Source organism: Triturus cristatus, chromosome 5_1 (genome assembly GCF_964204655.1).
Source record: "Triturus cristatus chromosome 5_1, aTriCri1.1, whole genome shotgun sequence".
NCBI classification, from domain to species: Eukaryota; Metazoa; Chordata; class Amphibia; order Caudata; family Salamandridae; genus Triturus; species Triturus cristatus.
Genome location: NC_140587.1, coordinates 463937526 through 463954653, shown reverse-complemented (window position 1 = coordinate 463954653; position 17128 = coordinate 463937526). Strand labels below are relative to the sequence as shown.

The 17128-nt window shown below is 42.8% G+C and overlaps 1 long non-coding RNA gene across 1 annotated transcript in view; it reads left to right on the top strand.

Annotated features, from left to right (window-relative positions):
- LOC146831069 (uncharacterized) overlaps positions 1 to 5371 on the top strand; it is a 53354-nt gene extending 47983 nt beyond the window's left edge. The window contains exon 4 of the long non-coding RNA XR_014961522.1: positions 3875 to 5371. This is a non-coding gene — a long non-coding RNA (uncharacterized LOC146831069). The remainder of the gene's footprint in view (positions 1 to 3874) is intronic.
- Positions 5372 to 17128: the final 11757 nt, after the last annotated feature.

Below are 17128 nucleotides of genomic sequence, written 5' to 3'. Positions count from 1 at the left end.
ACTCTCTGTTTCCTTGTCGGATCTCTAAAAGTTAATTGTCGGTAGCTTGAGACACCTTCCGACGGTCAAAAATTCGCATGAACTCTTTCTTGAAGTCTTCTAAATTGAATAGCACAGGGTCGTTTCTGGTAACCAAAGGCATTGACCAAGCTGCGGCATCCCCACTTAGGTAGGACAGGATAAATGCCACTCGAGACTGCGCATCTGGAAACAATGCTGGTCTGCACATAAAGTGCAAGGAACATTGTGTTAAAAAGACTTGGGCCTTCTGGGGGTCTCCACTAAAGCGTTCTGGGGGTGCTAGGGGAATCACCGGGGATAAAGAATGTATTACTTGTGTGTTTACCCTTGACTGGGACGGAGCTGCTTCCTCAAATGAACCCAAAACTGGGGAAGATATCTTATACTCATCTCCCGCAACCAAACTCCCTATTCTTTGCGCCAATTCTGTGGTGTCCTTTTTGAGTTCCCTGTTTTCTTCTCTAACAGTAATTAATTCTCTTTGTATCTCATCCAAAATGTTCCCCAGCTTCTTTAAATCCAAACCTTCCGCCATTCTGCTCAGGTGCCTTATACCTCGTGGGCACTTCACTCTGTCAGAACCAGCTCTTCTCTTGCTGGCCGTTGACACAGGAGCAGAATGACGCAAGCTCCCAATTCCTCCTCCGAACTCCCCGGCCTCCACACAATCTAAATGCGAAGCCAGAAGAGCCCCAAGGGGGAAAGGGGAATTGGACAGAGAAGAGAATGCACACACTGGTGGTCTTCTTTTCTTCTTCTTCTTATGTAGTCTATCTTTTCTCTGGCTCTTGCTGTTGCTCGTGAGCTGTAAATAAACAATTACATGTAAATCACTTTCTACTTCCCTTCCCTTCCTACTTTGATCTTTCCTTATTCTCTATTGTACCCACCCTGGTGCTGTGTGCCTTTGCTTCTCTTCTAAGCTACTCGTTCTTCTGTTCTTAATGTTTTTTCACTGTAAGATAATAAACTTGTGTTATTATATTTCTTTCTTCCTTCCTGACCTCTCTTTTGTCTTTTCCTCTAGACTCACTTACAGGACAGAGAACGGAAGCCTTGGTTAATTTCTTATTCTTCTTCACCTTTTATAAGTTTTTCCTATTCTCTAACTACTGTTGCTTCACTGTAGTTTTTGTCCCATACTATTCTGTGTCATTTGTAGTCTGCCCTCAAGAGTTTCACTCCCTAAGGTATTTTATTGTCAGGAATCGGAATTCACTCGGAACTGCTATAGTGTACCTTAAACCTTTTATTTTCAAGACTTGAGCTGACTCTAACTCGTACTAATAGCTGGCGCTACTCTTGTACTTGAGCTGACTTCTTCTTTGAACACTGCGCACTCGTTCACTAGAACCGGTGCTTCTGCCAAACTCACGCTGTTGCTAAGTTCGGAACGTTTTCTCTGGTAGAAATTGGAACAGTCTTACTTGGGTTTGCTGGCTGCCTTCGAACTCAAAAATTCTCCTCAGAATTCTCGCGACGCGTAGCTTCTTTTCCCTGACTAACGCGACGCGTTGAAGTAACCTCCTACTCCTCTCACAGTTCAGGTGTAGTGCGCAGCTCTCCGCGCGCCTCACCTGTATCACGCAAATCTGCCAAATCAACTAGAGCGCTAACCCGTTTCTGATTAAGGAACGCTCTGCCGCCATATTGCATTCAACCTTGCACCAAATGCTGTTTACACAGTTTTGACAACACGGCCACCATCATTCCTTTCTTCTTGTACTGGATACCTTTCTTGACATGTGACCTCTTTGTTGGGGACCTGACAACGTCAGGGCTGTCCTCTTTCCCCTTTATTATTTATTCTTGCATTAAAACCCTTTATAATAAAGATTCGATCTAATACCCAAATTAATGGTTTTTCGTATGGAAATTCTCAACTTAAAATTTCAGTTTATGCTGACGATATTCTGTTATTTATGTCTCATCCTTAATCATCTTTACCTGCCTTTTTATTAGAAGTAGATAGTTTTGCAAAGGTTTCGGGGTACAGTTAAACGCAGATAAATGTGAAATTCTTCCCTTAAATAAGTTATGTTTCCACGCTGATTTCAGTGTGTCTTCCTTTCATTGGAATCCAACTCAAATTAAATATCTTGGCTTATTGTTCTCAGATTCTGTTTAGAACTCTGTCACTTTGAACTTGAACTCTTTATCTGCAGCTCTACTTGATCTTACATCTCGCTGGAATCCCCCGTTCTTATCATGGTGGGGTTGTCTCGATTCCATCAAGATGATGCTTGTTCCCGTTATATTATTTTATATCTCTAACATGCCTGTAAATATTCCCAAACATTATTTTTTTTTAAATGACTCAATTTTATCTAAATTTTGATGGAATGGGAAAAAATCTAGGATGTCTTTGTGTAAACTTAAAAAACCCAACCTTCTGGGGGGTGTTAATTTTCCAGACTTCATCAAGTATCATCAGGCATTCTGTCTTAAACAGTCGGCCTTTTTATTACAGGACAATGATGCTGTGCCTATACCTTTATGGGCTGACCTGGAGAAATCCTGTTTTAATCCCCTTTCTCTGTTGGAATGTTTGTCTTTTTACTCTAAACCTTCTTTCTTGTCTCCTCCAATTTTCAAGAATACATGCAGGATTCTGTCTCCCATTTTTATGTCTTTCCAGTCATCTAGAGAGAAATATTTTGCTTCCTCTATGTGGTATAATGTTTTGATTAAGATCAACAACAAAGTTATATTTTGGAAAGACTGTCATTCTAAGGGATTAAAACGAGTATCTCAATTATATCAGGATGGTTCCAGTCTTTTGTTGAAGCTCAAATTCTTTTTTCACTTCCGGCCTCGTATGAAAATAAATAAAGTTTACTTACCTCAGCAATACAAGAAACTTATCACAATCTTTCTTCTGAACTAGTATCTTTATTTTCTCCTTCTCCTCTTTGCATGTTATTAGGTACATTACCTTCTGCATCTCAAATATATAAGCATATACCTCTAATTCCAGGGGACAGGGATGAATCTGAAGTTGAACTTTGGTAGGAGATAGATCTTCAATCTACCTTTCCTACCTCTATTTGGAATAATATTTGGTCTAAAATAAGAAAGTCTTCTAGAGCGGCTAACACAACTCAAACATTATTTTTTATATATAATAGATTAATTATCACCCCTGTCAGACTTCATGAATTAGACCCTATACTTCCCCCAAATGTTGGTCTCGTGCTCACCCTTTTGCAGATCTTAAACATATTTTATTTGAATGTTCCCTTACTTATGATTTTTGGTTAAAAGTTTGGAAACAGATTCATTAAATTTTTAATTCCCACTCTCCTTTTAATTTTATTAATCTTTTTCTGGGAAGTGCTTCTGATTATTGGTCATCTCAATCTGATGATTTTCATATAATTTACTCCTAGCAGTAGCTTTCCAGCAAATTACCAAACGTTGGAAAGACTCTTCTCAAATATCCTTTCAAGCATGGTGGTACGGTGTATGTTATCACCACAGACTTGATAGGGCTCACATACACCCTGTTTTGTTAGCTCTTAAAAGAGATCTTCTATGGCTCCCAATCACATCTTTTTTTATCTGCTCACACCGCTAATTCTCATAAACCCCGAATTTAAGAAGTACCTAAACCTCCATGATGTAGTTTTGTTACAAATTCCTGTTCTATTTTATGATGTCATGTTTTATTAATCGGAATATTTCATTGCTTACCTCGCATTTGTTCTATTTATTGCTATCATTTCTGTCTCTCTGCTGGTGTTATAATGTATTTTCTTTTTTCATGATTATACTCACAATTATTTTTTATTGTTCTTTTAACTGGTATCCTTGCAAATTATTTTAATAAACTTTCACTTTAAACTTGAAATAGTGACTAGAGGTACTGCTCTCTCCGGATCTGTGCTGGATGGCGTGGAAAAAGTAAGAACTGATGTCAGTGCACGAGGACAGCGTCTAAGTAGCTACCGCAACGTCATCCCGGTGACCACGTGGCCAACGATGAATGCAGAGCCAACCGATGCCACCTTTCAACACGTAGGGGTACTGCTGACAAAAAACTTTCCGGATCCAGTCTGACGCCTGGGGGTAATTCTAAGTTAAGGAATCTTTAACTAATTGTCTCTTTCAGATTACCTGTGTAAGTGAGTGATTAGGTGTCTCAGTGAATGTATGGGCGAGTGACTGATTGTGTGAATGTCTGTATCTGACTGGCAGTTGGTGTCTGTGTGGCTGTATGGCTGTGTGAGTGGGTACGTGAATTTCTTTATGGGCGACTAATCAGTTGTCGGAGTACCTGTATAGGTGTCTGAGTGCCTGTGTGGGTGGGTGTGTGACTGCCTATATGGATGAGTGAGTGGGTGGGTGAGTCAGTGGTTGGATGGGTTAGTGAATGCATATGTGAGGGCCTGTATGGGTGTGTGTGTGTATGGCTGTGTCAGTAAGTGAATTCATGAGTCAGTGATATATGGGTGAGTAACTGGGTATGTGAAAGGCAGCATAAGTGAGTGATGGGGTATGTGAGTGACTGTATGGTGGAGTGAGTGAATGTGAGAATGGCTTTATGGGTGAGTGTGTGCTTCTGTCAGTGACTGTATAGGTGAGTGAGTATGTGTTAGTATCTAGAGAGGATGTAGCCTTATGGCTAGAGCGGTCGACCTCAAAGCTGGGGAACTGGGTTCAAGTCTCGGCAACGACGCTCAAAAGCCTGTGATTCTGGGCAAATCTCTTAATCTCCTGTGCCTAACAAGAATGAATGTGTCCTTCTGTAACGAGACTGGTGCTCATGTAAAGCGCTCTGATACCTGATGTCTCAGGTATAGTTTGCGCTATATAAAACTCTTTAAAAAAAACAACAAAAAAAATGAGTGAGTGTGTGTAACTGTATGGGTGAGTAAGTGGCTGTGTGATTGACTGTATGGGTGAGTGAGTAGGTATGTGAGTACCTCTATGGGTGACTGACTCAGTCAGTCAGTGGCTGTATGAGTGGATATGTCAGTGGTTGTATTAGTGAGTGGGTGTATGGGTGAGTGAGTGGATATGTGTTGATCTATGAATCAGTGAGTTGCTGTGTAAATACTGGTGTGGGAATGGGTTTGAGAATGTTAGTGTGGAAGTTGGAGTGGGTATATGAAAGGTTATATGGTGGTGTGAGTGGGTGCGTCAGAGTTTCTATGGATGATGTCATTGGTGATGTCACGGAGCATGTCATGAGTGATGTAATATGTGAGGTCATAAGCAGTGCATTGCGGGGGTGCAAGTTATGGTTAGCTCACTAAAAATAACGGTTGAATTTCTATAGTTTTGTACGAGTGAAATGTCAGCCTAACTATAACGTCCCTGTAACCTTTGGTTTTTTCAGTGAATATATATGTATACATGCACTCATATTTAAGGTTTTTGGTTAAGGGTTGTAGGTTTCGGGAAGGGTAGTGGTATAGGGTGGTAAAGGTTTTTTAGGGTTTAGGGATGGGTAAGAGTATTGGGGATAAAGGGGTTTTGGGGGTTTATGGGTGGGTAAGCATTTTGGGTGGTAAGGATGTTTTAGGGATTGGGGTGAGTAAGGGTAATGGGTAGTAAGGGTATTTTTAGGGTTTAGGGTCGGTAGGGGTATTGGGTGGTAAGGGAGTTTTTAGGGGTGAGTAGGGTTATAGGGTTGTAAGGGAAATTAAAAAGGGGAATCTCCCCCAAAATATAACATTTATAGAGATATATTATTTACCTGATAATATATATATATTTTACGTGGCAAACGCACTGAAGCTGAACACGGACAAAACTGAGGTCCTCATCCTCGGCTCCAACCCTTCAGCCTGGGACGACTCCTGGTGGCCAACGGCACTGGGGGCAGCCCTGATACCCACCGACCACGCACGCAACCTGGGAATCATCCTCGACTCAACGCTCTCTATGACCAAGCAAGTCAACGCCGTCTCCTCCTCCTGCTTGAACACCCTCCGCATGCTCCGCAAGATCTACAGGTGGATCCCGACAGATACAAGAAGAACAGTCACCCAGGCCCTCGTCAGCAGCAGACTCAACTACGGAAATGCCCTCTAAGCGAGAGCCCCGACCAAGCTCATCAAACGACTGCAACGCATCCAAAACGCCTCGGCACGACTGATCCTCGACGTACCACGCCAAGGCCACATCACCCCCCACCTGAGAAACCTGCACTGGCTGCCCGTCAACAAGGGGATATCCTTCAAGCTCCTCATCCACGCACACAAGGCACTCCACAAGACCGGCCCAGCGTACCTCAACAAACGACTTTCCTTCTACATCTCCAACCACCAGCTCCGCTCCGCCGACTTCGCACTCGCCACCGTCCCACGCATCTGAAGAACAACCACCAGCGGGAGGTCCTTCTCCCACCTCGCCGCCAAGACCTGGAACACCCTCCCACTGAGCCTACGAGAGACCCAAGACCTGCTGACCTTTACGAGTCTACTCAAGACCTGGCTGTTCGATCAGTAGCGGCCCGCCCGCATCTTGAGACCCTCACGGGTATGTAGTGCGCTCTACAAATGTTTGATTGATTGATTGTGTGGTACAGGCATATGTGTCGTAAAAACTTGCATGGTAAAAAATGCATGGTAAAGGCATGCGGGATTTTTTCCACTTTGTAATGTAATACAACTCCTTACTACCCCTATTCACTACCCTAAGCCCTCAAAACATTACTACTCATTTTATTTTATCCACACACAATACGGGTCCTTCTGGGGTCGGCAGCACGACATGCATGGTTAAAAAACGAGTTCAGGAGCACTTACGGGCCATCACTAACAAAGATTTGCATTACCCTATTGCCCGTCATTTTCAAGATAAACATCAATCTAATAACTCCCTTTTGAGATTTTTTGCCATTGAACAAATCAACACAAGCAAAAGGGGCGGAAATAGAGAGCTAGCGCTTAGGAAAAAAGAATCGAAATGGATTATAAAACTAGAAACTAGATTTCCAGGAGGGCATAATCTCGATGAAGAACTAGCGAGCCACCTGCATGATGATTAGATTTGCTGTGTATTTAATGCTGTGTTCATATCTTAGAACTGTATTGTAAATATTGTGTTTTTAACTGTGTGCTCTGTTTTGTTGTTTTTTAGGAGGAAAGGAAGGGACCCTTCACTTGCACTGGTGGGCATAGATTTCACGGGTACCCTACCCTTTTCTTCATCAGAATCACCTGAGCACTCTCCATCAAGTAAAGTGACGTAACAAACGTTTTATCTTTATCTTCTCAAATCTTAAATTTATTCACTTTTGTCTTGGTTAATGTTTCACTGTTCAGGACTGTGGATTTTGCAAAGCTACCTGGGGTCTTGTCTACAGGATTCATGTAAGGCATTTGCTTAGAGCCACTAGGGCGCCTATACTGATATGGTTCCACCGTTTGAGTATAATCTACACAATTTTCTAAAGGCACTAGCCTGATAAATCTTGTTCGAAATTTATTGATGTCTAAGCATTCTGACACACAATTACGGGTAGTCACAGTTGAATACCTTTCTCTAGATTAGAGATGTCATATAGGAATGTGCACTTGCGTAATCTAGACACAGAGTATCAAAATGGAAAATCATGTAACCTACCTATATACAATATACAAATTTATTTATTTTTGTATCTGTTAAAATTCTACTTCAGTTTTGCACTGAATATGCATTGGACAATGAGGCAGCATGGTTTATTAATTTTAAGTTCATTAATTGTCATCACAGTAGATATTAATGTATAGTTCTACATTGTTTAAGGTACTGTATACTTATTATGGTTACTCTTCCAAGATGGATGCCAAAAAACGGGGCAGAAATGGTTGCTCCGAATGTAGTGCCTTTTCTATGTTTTCTGTTTACAAATACACGCCATATAACACTGTGAAAATCGTGTGATCAAGACACTCCTGGTGTCGAAACGCGTAGAGGTTCACTTTATTAAACCTCTATGGTTACAATGGACTCCCGAGTGTGCGTCATTACTTGAGGAAACTTCTGATCATTTTATTTTATATGTAATACAGTTAATATAATTAACATACATTCTAATTTTCGAAAAAATATTGCATTTATTTTATTGAACTTAAAATCAAATTAATTTCACTTAATATTTAGTCACATATTTATTATCTAATGTATAAAAACAAATTAGCTATTATTTATTCATTTTTTTAAATAAATTATGTAACAGTAAATTAATATTACTTAACACTAAATAAATGTAACTTACAATTATAATAGTAAGTGTTCTAACCCGGACAATCAGGTCGCATCCCCACCTCCTAGACCTTGAACAGTCTTTCTCTCCCACAGTGGGCAGATTGGGAGGGGGCAGGTTTACCCTCAATCTTACCTCCTCAATCTGACCTCCTCTCCCTCGGGTCAGAGGCAGAAAAAAGCACACTAGACACCATGGATTGGATTATTTTTTCAATAGTAGAATGGGAAGAGGGCCCGCATTTCCTCGCATCATATCGCATCCATATCAATAAAGAGAGGGGGGCCATTAGCCGGTTAAGGTCCAGTGCCGTGCTCCAAGCACTAGACATGAAGTCAAACGGGGGACAATGTTCCTGAGGAGTGGTGCAGCGTGTCACCCACTCACTAAGAAAGGGGGAGGAAGGAAGGGATCCTAGGCCTAGAACACACTAGTAAGGGGAAAGAGCAAGTTTTGCCTCTTGTTGCCCTCACACACCCCGAAGGATGTCATGCTTCATCATCGGGCGTTTGCTCCTCGTCGGGCTGGCGCTGCAATGCCCTACGGGTCCCCCGAAGGGTCACTTAAGCAGAGATCTTTTGAGAACTGCCGTTTGATGCATGCGGGTGTGTGGGGTAAGTCCTATGTGGAGGGTGTTAAAGAGCGTGCAATGGTTTAAAACAGACTAAGAGTTACCAGAAAAGGTGTGTTTAATGTGACGGTACCTTTGTCAGAGTCAAAAACCCATAGGTTAAATGTAACCCCAATAGGCGCAATGTGCCCAGGTAATTAGAAGGTCAACATGTTTCACGACTGTGTGGTCACAGGGATCTGTGGCGCTTCATCAGGACTGGAAAAACATGGTATGGTGTGATGTGCACGTGAGTAGTGTGTAAAAGGGATTTTTAAAAAACTATAAGATCAGGGCAGGCCAAAACTGTGAACCCTACAGTTAGGCTACAACTAATTAGTGGATAACGCTCCTGATCGTGACCTAGGAAAGGAAGATAAACAACAAAGAAGACATACATCAGACATGTATATGAGGCATCATGGTGTGCCTCAGTAATGCTCAAGGAAACGCACATCGCGTTATATAGAAAAACATATGAGACAGACTGAGTTTGTAGTCCCATGGGGCCAATACCCAGCGCGGTAACTCACCAGGTGTGCACGGCAGGCCGGCTAGTTGTTACACCAAGGAGCTGGCGAGTACGTATGTGGCCCCATCAACACCCCAGGAGTAACCCATGTCGGGAGTGGTACCCTGAGCATAGGGGCCCAGTGTGTTGGACCAATAGCACACAGGTCATGCCAAGCGTCTGGCACATGAGGGCACTCACACCAATGGCGTGCTGTGTGTGGCTGGCGTGTGATGAGAAGTGACACTGCGCAGTACAGGCTCGCCTGGTACAAGCAAGCCACACGTGTAACGGGTCGTCGAGAGCCAAAGGAGTCTCTTACCCGTCGCTAGATACTGTGTGGTGAGGCCGAGGGCCCTTACCTAATGAGAGGAGAAGTGCTCCAAGGGCTAGTTGCGCAGGGTACCCGCACCTTACCGGGCTAAAGGAAAAAAGACAACATAATAGAGCAAAAATGTAAGAAACTGACATGCCCAAAATTCGGAGTCCAGCGACTTACTGTTCAGGTGTGGCTTGCTTGTACCAAGCGTGCCTGTAATGGGGGCTTGGTCACATGTAAATGAGGAAACACTTTGCTTTTTTTTGTGCTGTACTCAAAACTCAAGCACAGAACCAAAACACCTATGGAGAGGCACTTAGACTGCACCAAAGAGGTGGCACACAAAGTGTTCCCGAAGGTGCTCCATGTCAGGTGTGCACTGGGGTACCTGGCCCCACAGTTATCCCCAAGGCAAGTGTGTTGCCTGCAAGGAGATACCTTTCTCCAACTTCAAAAAGGACCAGCCTACCTCTACAGAAGAAATAGCTGTGGTTTCAGCCCAAGGCCCTGCCTTTCACTAATGTGTTCTCCTCAACTGTCAAGAGGTTGCACCTCTGCAGAGGACATTGTTTTTTTTGTAATTGGGCACACTGTTCCATGGTGCAAAAAGACTGCGCCTGATGTGTAATATAGACCCAGGGATTACTTTTATTTTAAAGAATGGGGTGGAAGTGGTCCATCCTGGCACTGGTCCACAATTTCCACCCCTCAAGCCCAAACAGTCTCTCTGTTCCCCCACCCCAGACCTAAACCCCATATACTACCGTCATATCCAACGCAAGTGAGAGATAATTTGCATCATTTGTGCATACTTTTGACATGTGGAAAAGCAGAGGGGAGGGGGGTAATCCCTTCCACTCTTTCTCTTTTGGCACTGAACCCTCCTATCTGCCTCCTAAGTGGGTAGAAAGATTGTCTGGTGCCATTCAGGCGAGGGGATGTAGCATAGTGCAAGAATGGGCAAGACCTGCACCCCATTCTGCTTCTCACTTATTTTACAGATGATCTGGTGAACTTTCTGTCCCCCCTGTAGCGAGCAGGTAGTGGTTAAACAGACCAGTCTGCTCACCTGGAGGTCAGTCAGTCCGTGAGAGCACTAGGATAAAAATGCAAGTAAAAAAGATATGGGTGTGGCTGAGACCCATTCTAGCAGCGGCCTGCCCCTAAATTCTTTGGCCCTCACACACTTTTTATTCTCTTCCTGAAGGGCAGATTGGTGCATTAACCAGTAATCTGCTCATCCCAAGGGGGGGAGAAAGCTGACCAGAGCATCAGAGTGAAAAAGTAGAAAAGTAATGAGGTGGGATGTGGGTCCATCATGGCATTGGACAACATCCTCTGGCACATGACGCCCAGAATGAGGGATTTACCTACTCTCCGATAGCCCGTACGTCACAATCAGGCCCAAAGAAATCCTAATTTTCATTCACTTGCCATGTGGGATTGCTGCAGAATGTGGGCTCAAGGCAAGTTTCTGCTCAGCAACATGATGAAAATAGTTTTTAGCCAATATTTGCAGGGCATAGTGTGTAAGAAAAAGCAGTGGGATCCATGTAAACCTCTCCATTCTGGTCTTCCCCAAGTGTCTAGTTTTCAGAAATGCCCTTGGACACACAGCCCCAGAACATGTAGAAAGAACATCTACACATCCCAAGATTTCTTTCACTAGAAGGAAGACCTCTCCTCTTAACGGTTGGCAGGAAAAATGTGCCCAACATGATCTTCAGCAACTCATACATGATTTTCAGCAACTGTTTTTTCCAAACTATGTTATTTCTTTCAGTTGTTTCTCATACAGGAATATATGCATGCTGGGAATTAAACAACATCAGAATTCCATTGGGTCTCTGGAGCATGAATATACCAAAAATGTATGAGTTTTCTGTCAGATAACGGTACCCAAAGGCAACCCATTTTGGATATTTGGAAACCAACTGAAAGGAAAATGGCAGTTTAGGTTACCTGTATTCTTGGTTGAAGGTATCACCCCTGGGCCACATGGAAACTTACCCCAACCATAGGTTTTCAACTCCTACATGTCATAAGATTTCTCTCCATGTGCCGGACCTCCCCAGCCCTGATTAACTGGCTGAAAACATGATTAACATGACATTTGTAAGATTTGTAGCAGTTTGTATTCCTAAACCATGGTAATTCCCTCCAGTCTTCCTGGAGGAGGAACAGGTCAGGAATGCTCTGATGCGACTTCAATTTAGGAAAAAGGTAAAGACATACCACTTTAAAGAAAACCACATCACAATGCAGTAACAGTACTCTCCTGTTCCCAGAATCCAGTTCTCTCCTACCACTTGTTGACTGCATGCTTCCTTTGACCTGTAAAGCACAATGCTGCCTTTTGGCCACATTTTCCTGTACAAATACCACATACTGCCAAACCTTCACCCAGATCGGTGTTCATCTGGGATTTGTAAGTGTCTGGAGAGCCAACATATATAGTTGCGCATAGCAGACTAGGTCTTGCCTGCAAAGAAATTAAGCCTCTGCCCCAGTGGAGTCTTGGTAGCTACCTAAACTTTATCTTCTGGTTCTCTGTGACAAAACCCATGACTATAGGGAAACCTACCACAACCATATAGTTTCTACACCCATAATCATCACCGGCTGTACGGGATTCTGCATTTAGTACATGGTTTCTAGGGTTTATGCAATAACTTGTTTCTCTTTGGCCACCTTCTCTCAGTAAAACTTAGGTAGTTCTGGTGGGTAAATATGTTCTTCCCTCTGCATCCCCCGGGTGTTGGGATAGTATGACAGCTAGTACTGTTCCAATAACAGAATTTCACTCATTACAAATCCCTATATTACATTTTGGAGTTTTGTCTGTAGTATCTGCAATTTCTTAAATAAATATAAAAAAAATACAACGAATATGATTTGCGTCATCTTTGCCTGGTGCAGAGTAGGTAATGAATGAATAAAAATACATGTTTTCCCGGAATTATGAATTCAAAATTGACAGAAATTATATCAAACAATATTTTTCATGGTAATATATCTTGAAGCGATTGTCTTAATTTCACTTCTGCTTGAACATTTTTGATGCACTTAGTACTCCATTTTTTGGTAGGAAATGTTACAAAACATCCCTCATGGCAAAGAACAGGCTTTGATAATGGGCACTGATCAGAAGCAAGTCGAGAGTCGTCCTTATTCTATTTTTCCAGCATATTTTGCAGCATTGCTGTTTGATTTCCTTGTGGTGGATGGCACCCTGGCATAATGTCGCTCTATGAGGCATATGACATTCTCTCACTTTTCCATCAGAGACTGCATGATGATCGCAAAGCAGGCCAGAAACAACAGTAATGTGGAACTTTAAAAATGTCAATATTTGATTCCTTGCTGCATTCTTCTGGAGAACAAATGATTTGTGTAGACTCACCTCTACAAAGTACATGGCAAGTTTTTTACACTGTGCTATACATTTTCTTGTAGCATTATATGAACCCATCATTTTATCAGTTTGGTTGATGCTATCCATGTACTGATTGTAGTCCTGGAAACAGTTTTTCTGGCAGGCACAACTTCCACTTTTGACTCATGGTGGATGGTCTTCAACAGATAAACATTTGGTCGATGTACTTGACAGCTAGGAGTTCTGTACATCATCTTGCCAATGTTTCACCTCGTTCAGTTTTGTTTACCAATTGCACTGGAAAACTCCTGCTATTTTGGTGTATTGCACAACAACCAAATTGTTGTTGGCATGCAGCGCTCTTAGTATTGACTGGAGAGTATAAAAAAACACAAATGGCAGCCACGATGTAATATTTGGCGCACCAAGTCCCAAACAGCTTTCTCTCAAATGACTTCCTTGCCAGTGCATACTTTGAAGTATTGTGTACATCTAGTTGAACTTGAAATAGCTTGTATATTTTCAGCCATGCCAGGAGTGCTTCAGGGTAAAGATTGTTTGAATAGGTCTACCATAGTGGAGCAGTAGAGACTCGCCCACTGAGATGTTTTTGGTAGGAGAGTACAGATCAATGGGACTGCACATAGAAGATGTGTAGCTGCTCATATTGTGGACCTCCTTTTGGGAGGGCCTCGCTGTTGGCCATGCAATGAAGAAAAAACGATATTTGCCCGTAGTTATTAAAGAAGGAAACTGAGGAGTCTTTATGCACCCCTGTTATCTCTTTCTGAACTCATCTTCCCTCTTTCTGTACCTTTCTTGCCTGGTCTGCATCTCACATGCCTCTTCCTGCACCTTTCTTGCCTCTTTCTGCACCTCTCTTGCCTCTCTGCACCTCACTTGCAACTTTCTGCACCCCTCCTGCTCTTACTTGTCTCAATGAAATGCCGGTTTGCACATGTTTAAAAAGAATTCTGAAAGAACAATAAATTAATGTAAGAGACCAAATAATCTATTCTGGTGAATAGCAAAGATGGTCATGCCGAGTCATGTCTTACCTAAAGTATCTTGAAAAGTTCTGTGCGAAACACGAATGTGATCTACTTCCGGGTAATACGCACGTGAGTAGACGGTAACGTATTTAAATTGTTGTGAAAAAGTCACGTGACTGATGTGATTAGAAAGCGGCAAAAACGGAGTCAATGAAAGTAATAAATGCAATGTTTTCCAAAATTGTAGCTATCAAAGAATAATAAAAATAAAAATAAAGATAAAAATAAAACGGAGGTCGCTTTGTTGACAACGCGTGTATGTTTCACAAGTCTGTATTACATGTGCTTACATTCATTTTGAGTGCTATTGGGAGACGCCCATTCACGAAGGATAGCGCTATTGATCAATTATTCTTATCCTCTCTCTCAGGAGGATTAACCCATCAGCACTAGCCACTTTGTCAACATCTTGAAACTTTTTGAAAATATTGCTCAAACAGAGTGCGTTTGTTTACTATTTGTTCTACGTTTATCCAGGAGCGTAGCCAGCCCTTGTTCACGCTCATAATCGCCATTACTGGTATCAGCGTATGACAGATATGGCAAATTCTCAGACCCTGTGTTCTTTTGCAACAACACTCCCCCTTTTCATTCTTGCTGCTGCTTTCTGACAGTGGTTTTTCTGTGGCCATCACGATTTTGGCCACTGGTTTAGATCTGAATCCTTTTGCCAAGATGTAAGATTTTGTTTAAATTATGTAACTTTTCGGAGTCCGTATTGATTGTGAGAGTGAAGATTTAGCTATGACAACCGGAAACAAATGTTCATAATAATTTCTCAGCCTGGTGCACTAATTACATACGTTTGAGCATGAAAGAGGAGCATGTGCGTTTGTCAAGGAGTGAGCAGTGTCTTTTTGATTGTTGGGCTTGTTTGGCTTGTGTGTGTGCTTTCCAGCTAGGAGTGATGGGCAAAGTAATAAGAGTGTGTACACTGCAGGTGTGCAAGAGTGGGAGAAAAGTGATATGCTGATTTATTTTCTAAATTGTGTGAAAACCCTTAGTGTTTTTGTGTGCGTCTCTCAGTTTTGTCTAGTTAGAGTGTAGGGTGAATTTTGTGTTATGGTCTGCAGTGACTGCAAGAATATTGGGTATGCCAAGGAGTGTGTATGCGTGTGAAAGGTGCACGTGTTAGTGAGGTAAGCGAGCGGTGTATTTTTATTCTAAATGATGATAATGCATTTACTTTGTTTGGTGAGCGTTGTTGTAAATTGAAACAACGATGTGATTAAGCATTTACTAAAGACATTAATTCCCCTCTTATAGATCATGTTTTCTCTGTTATGTTGACCGAAGTTCGGACTCCATTTTGTATTGTTATGCTTCCACGTGTTCCCCACGAGAAGAGTCCAGCCTCTGTGTTAGTTGCTCTTGTAATCTGCCTAGTAACAGTCTATAAATAGCTCCTTTGTCCATCTGGCACATGCCCAGACTTGACCACATCTGTTATCAGTTAGCCTTGCTTGACCATGTTTTCGCGGGCTCAAGGAGTGTGTTAGCTCCGCCCACATATTGATTCAGTATCGAAAATGACCATAAATGGTAATGTTCTTCAGCTTCATGTTGTATCCACCCACTTATGAGCCCCTCTGTTGTGTATAAAAGGGGACCGTGTACGCAAGTTCTTTGTGCTACTCTATGCAATACTGAAGAGTGTTGTGTGGATTGTAGGACCACCCTTAAGGGTTAATAAATGCTGTCTTTGTACTTTGCAGTTTCCGTGCCAACTTCCTTATAGATTCCATTACAGGAGAGCGAACCCTTGTGTCCTGCGGGCCTAGCTGGGGCCTGTATTCATCAATTGGCGCCCGTCACGTGGGGCTCATCGGCGACTCGGATGCTCGAAGGACTGGTCGCGACGAAGGTGAGGAACTTGGCCGGGGACGTGATCACTGCCAGCGGCGTTTTTAGCCCTGGCATCCCGAGGTTTTTCTTCCTTCCCTTCCGAGCTGACCGTCTGGGTGGCGCCGGTCCCCGACTGAGACCTCTTCTGTCGGTCCTGCCGTGAAAGCCGTTTGGGCGATTGTGGAGCTTGGCAGTTGGAATCTGGACTCTTGATTGGTAAGAACCGGTGTACGGTACTTGCTCCGAGTTTTTGAAGCCTGGTCCGGCTATTTGAGTTTGATTTGTGATGACTAGTCATATTTTGTATTTGTCTTTGTGAAAATATATGCGTTGCAACACATATAGGCAGGTAATGTGGAGAGATTTCTCCGGAGCTGTGTAACTTTGAACGGCGCAACGATTAAGTGCCATTTTTTCTATAATATTGCATATTTTGCATTATTCCTGAGCATGCCTGCTTTTAGCGCACTCCGTAAGTGGTGTTGCTGTTTTAGAAACCGGTTGAACCTCGAGGAATCTGCTCCAGCTCCCCCAGAGGGGACTCCTAATAGGGATATGTACGTGAAGCATGGTCTTTCTTCCATAATGTACAGCACAGTATGGAGGAAATATACAAAAAAAGATCCTGAGTTGCGATGGCCTTTGTATGGATCGTTTGATATACGTAAGATTGAGTATGTGGAACAGTGTATGTGCAAGCGGCGTGCTCGTCAGGATATGTTTGAGTGTGTGCGGTTGTGGGTGAAGGAGGTGCGTGAGCGAGAGAAGCGTGAGAAAGCGCTGTTTGATAAGGAACAACGGAAGAATGATCATGTGCGAGCCCAGGAAGCGAAGCGTCGGGAAGACAGAGAACAGACAGAGAGACAAGAGAAAGAGCGTAGGCTGCAAGTTTCGGGTCAATATGCTGTTCGGCAGCCACTCTATCCTGTCCTTAATAATCTTGATGATGATTTTTATTTACTAGATCGCTCTCCGCCCCCTTATGTTGGCGCATCTGCTCCGAGGCCACAAGATTCCGTCCCGGGTACGGGTAAGGTAGATACGCGGTCCATGTTATCGGCTGAGCATATGGCTGAGCTTCGGCAAATCTCTTTCCGTGCACTTAAGGGTAAGGTGTCCGTGGATGAATTGTTCCATACTTGGGGGTCGTGGCAGGATAGAGAGAGATTGTATTTTTTGAGTCATTTCGCTGAGGAA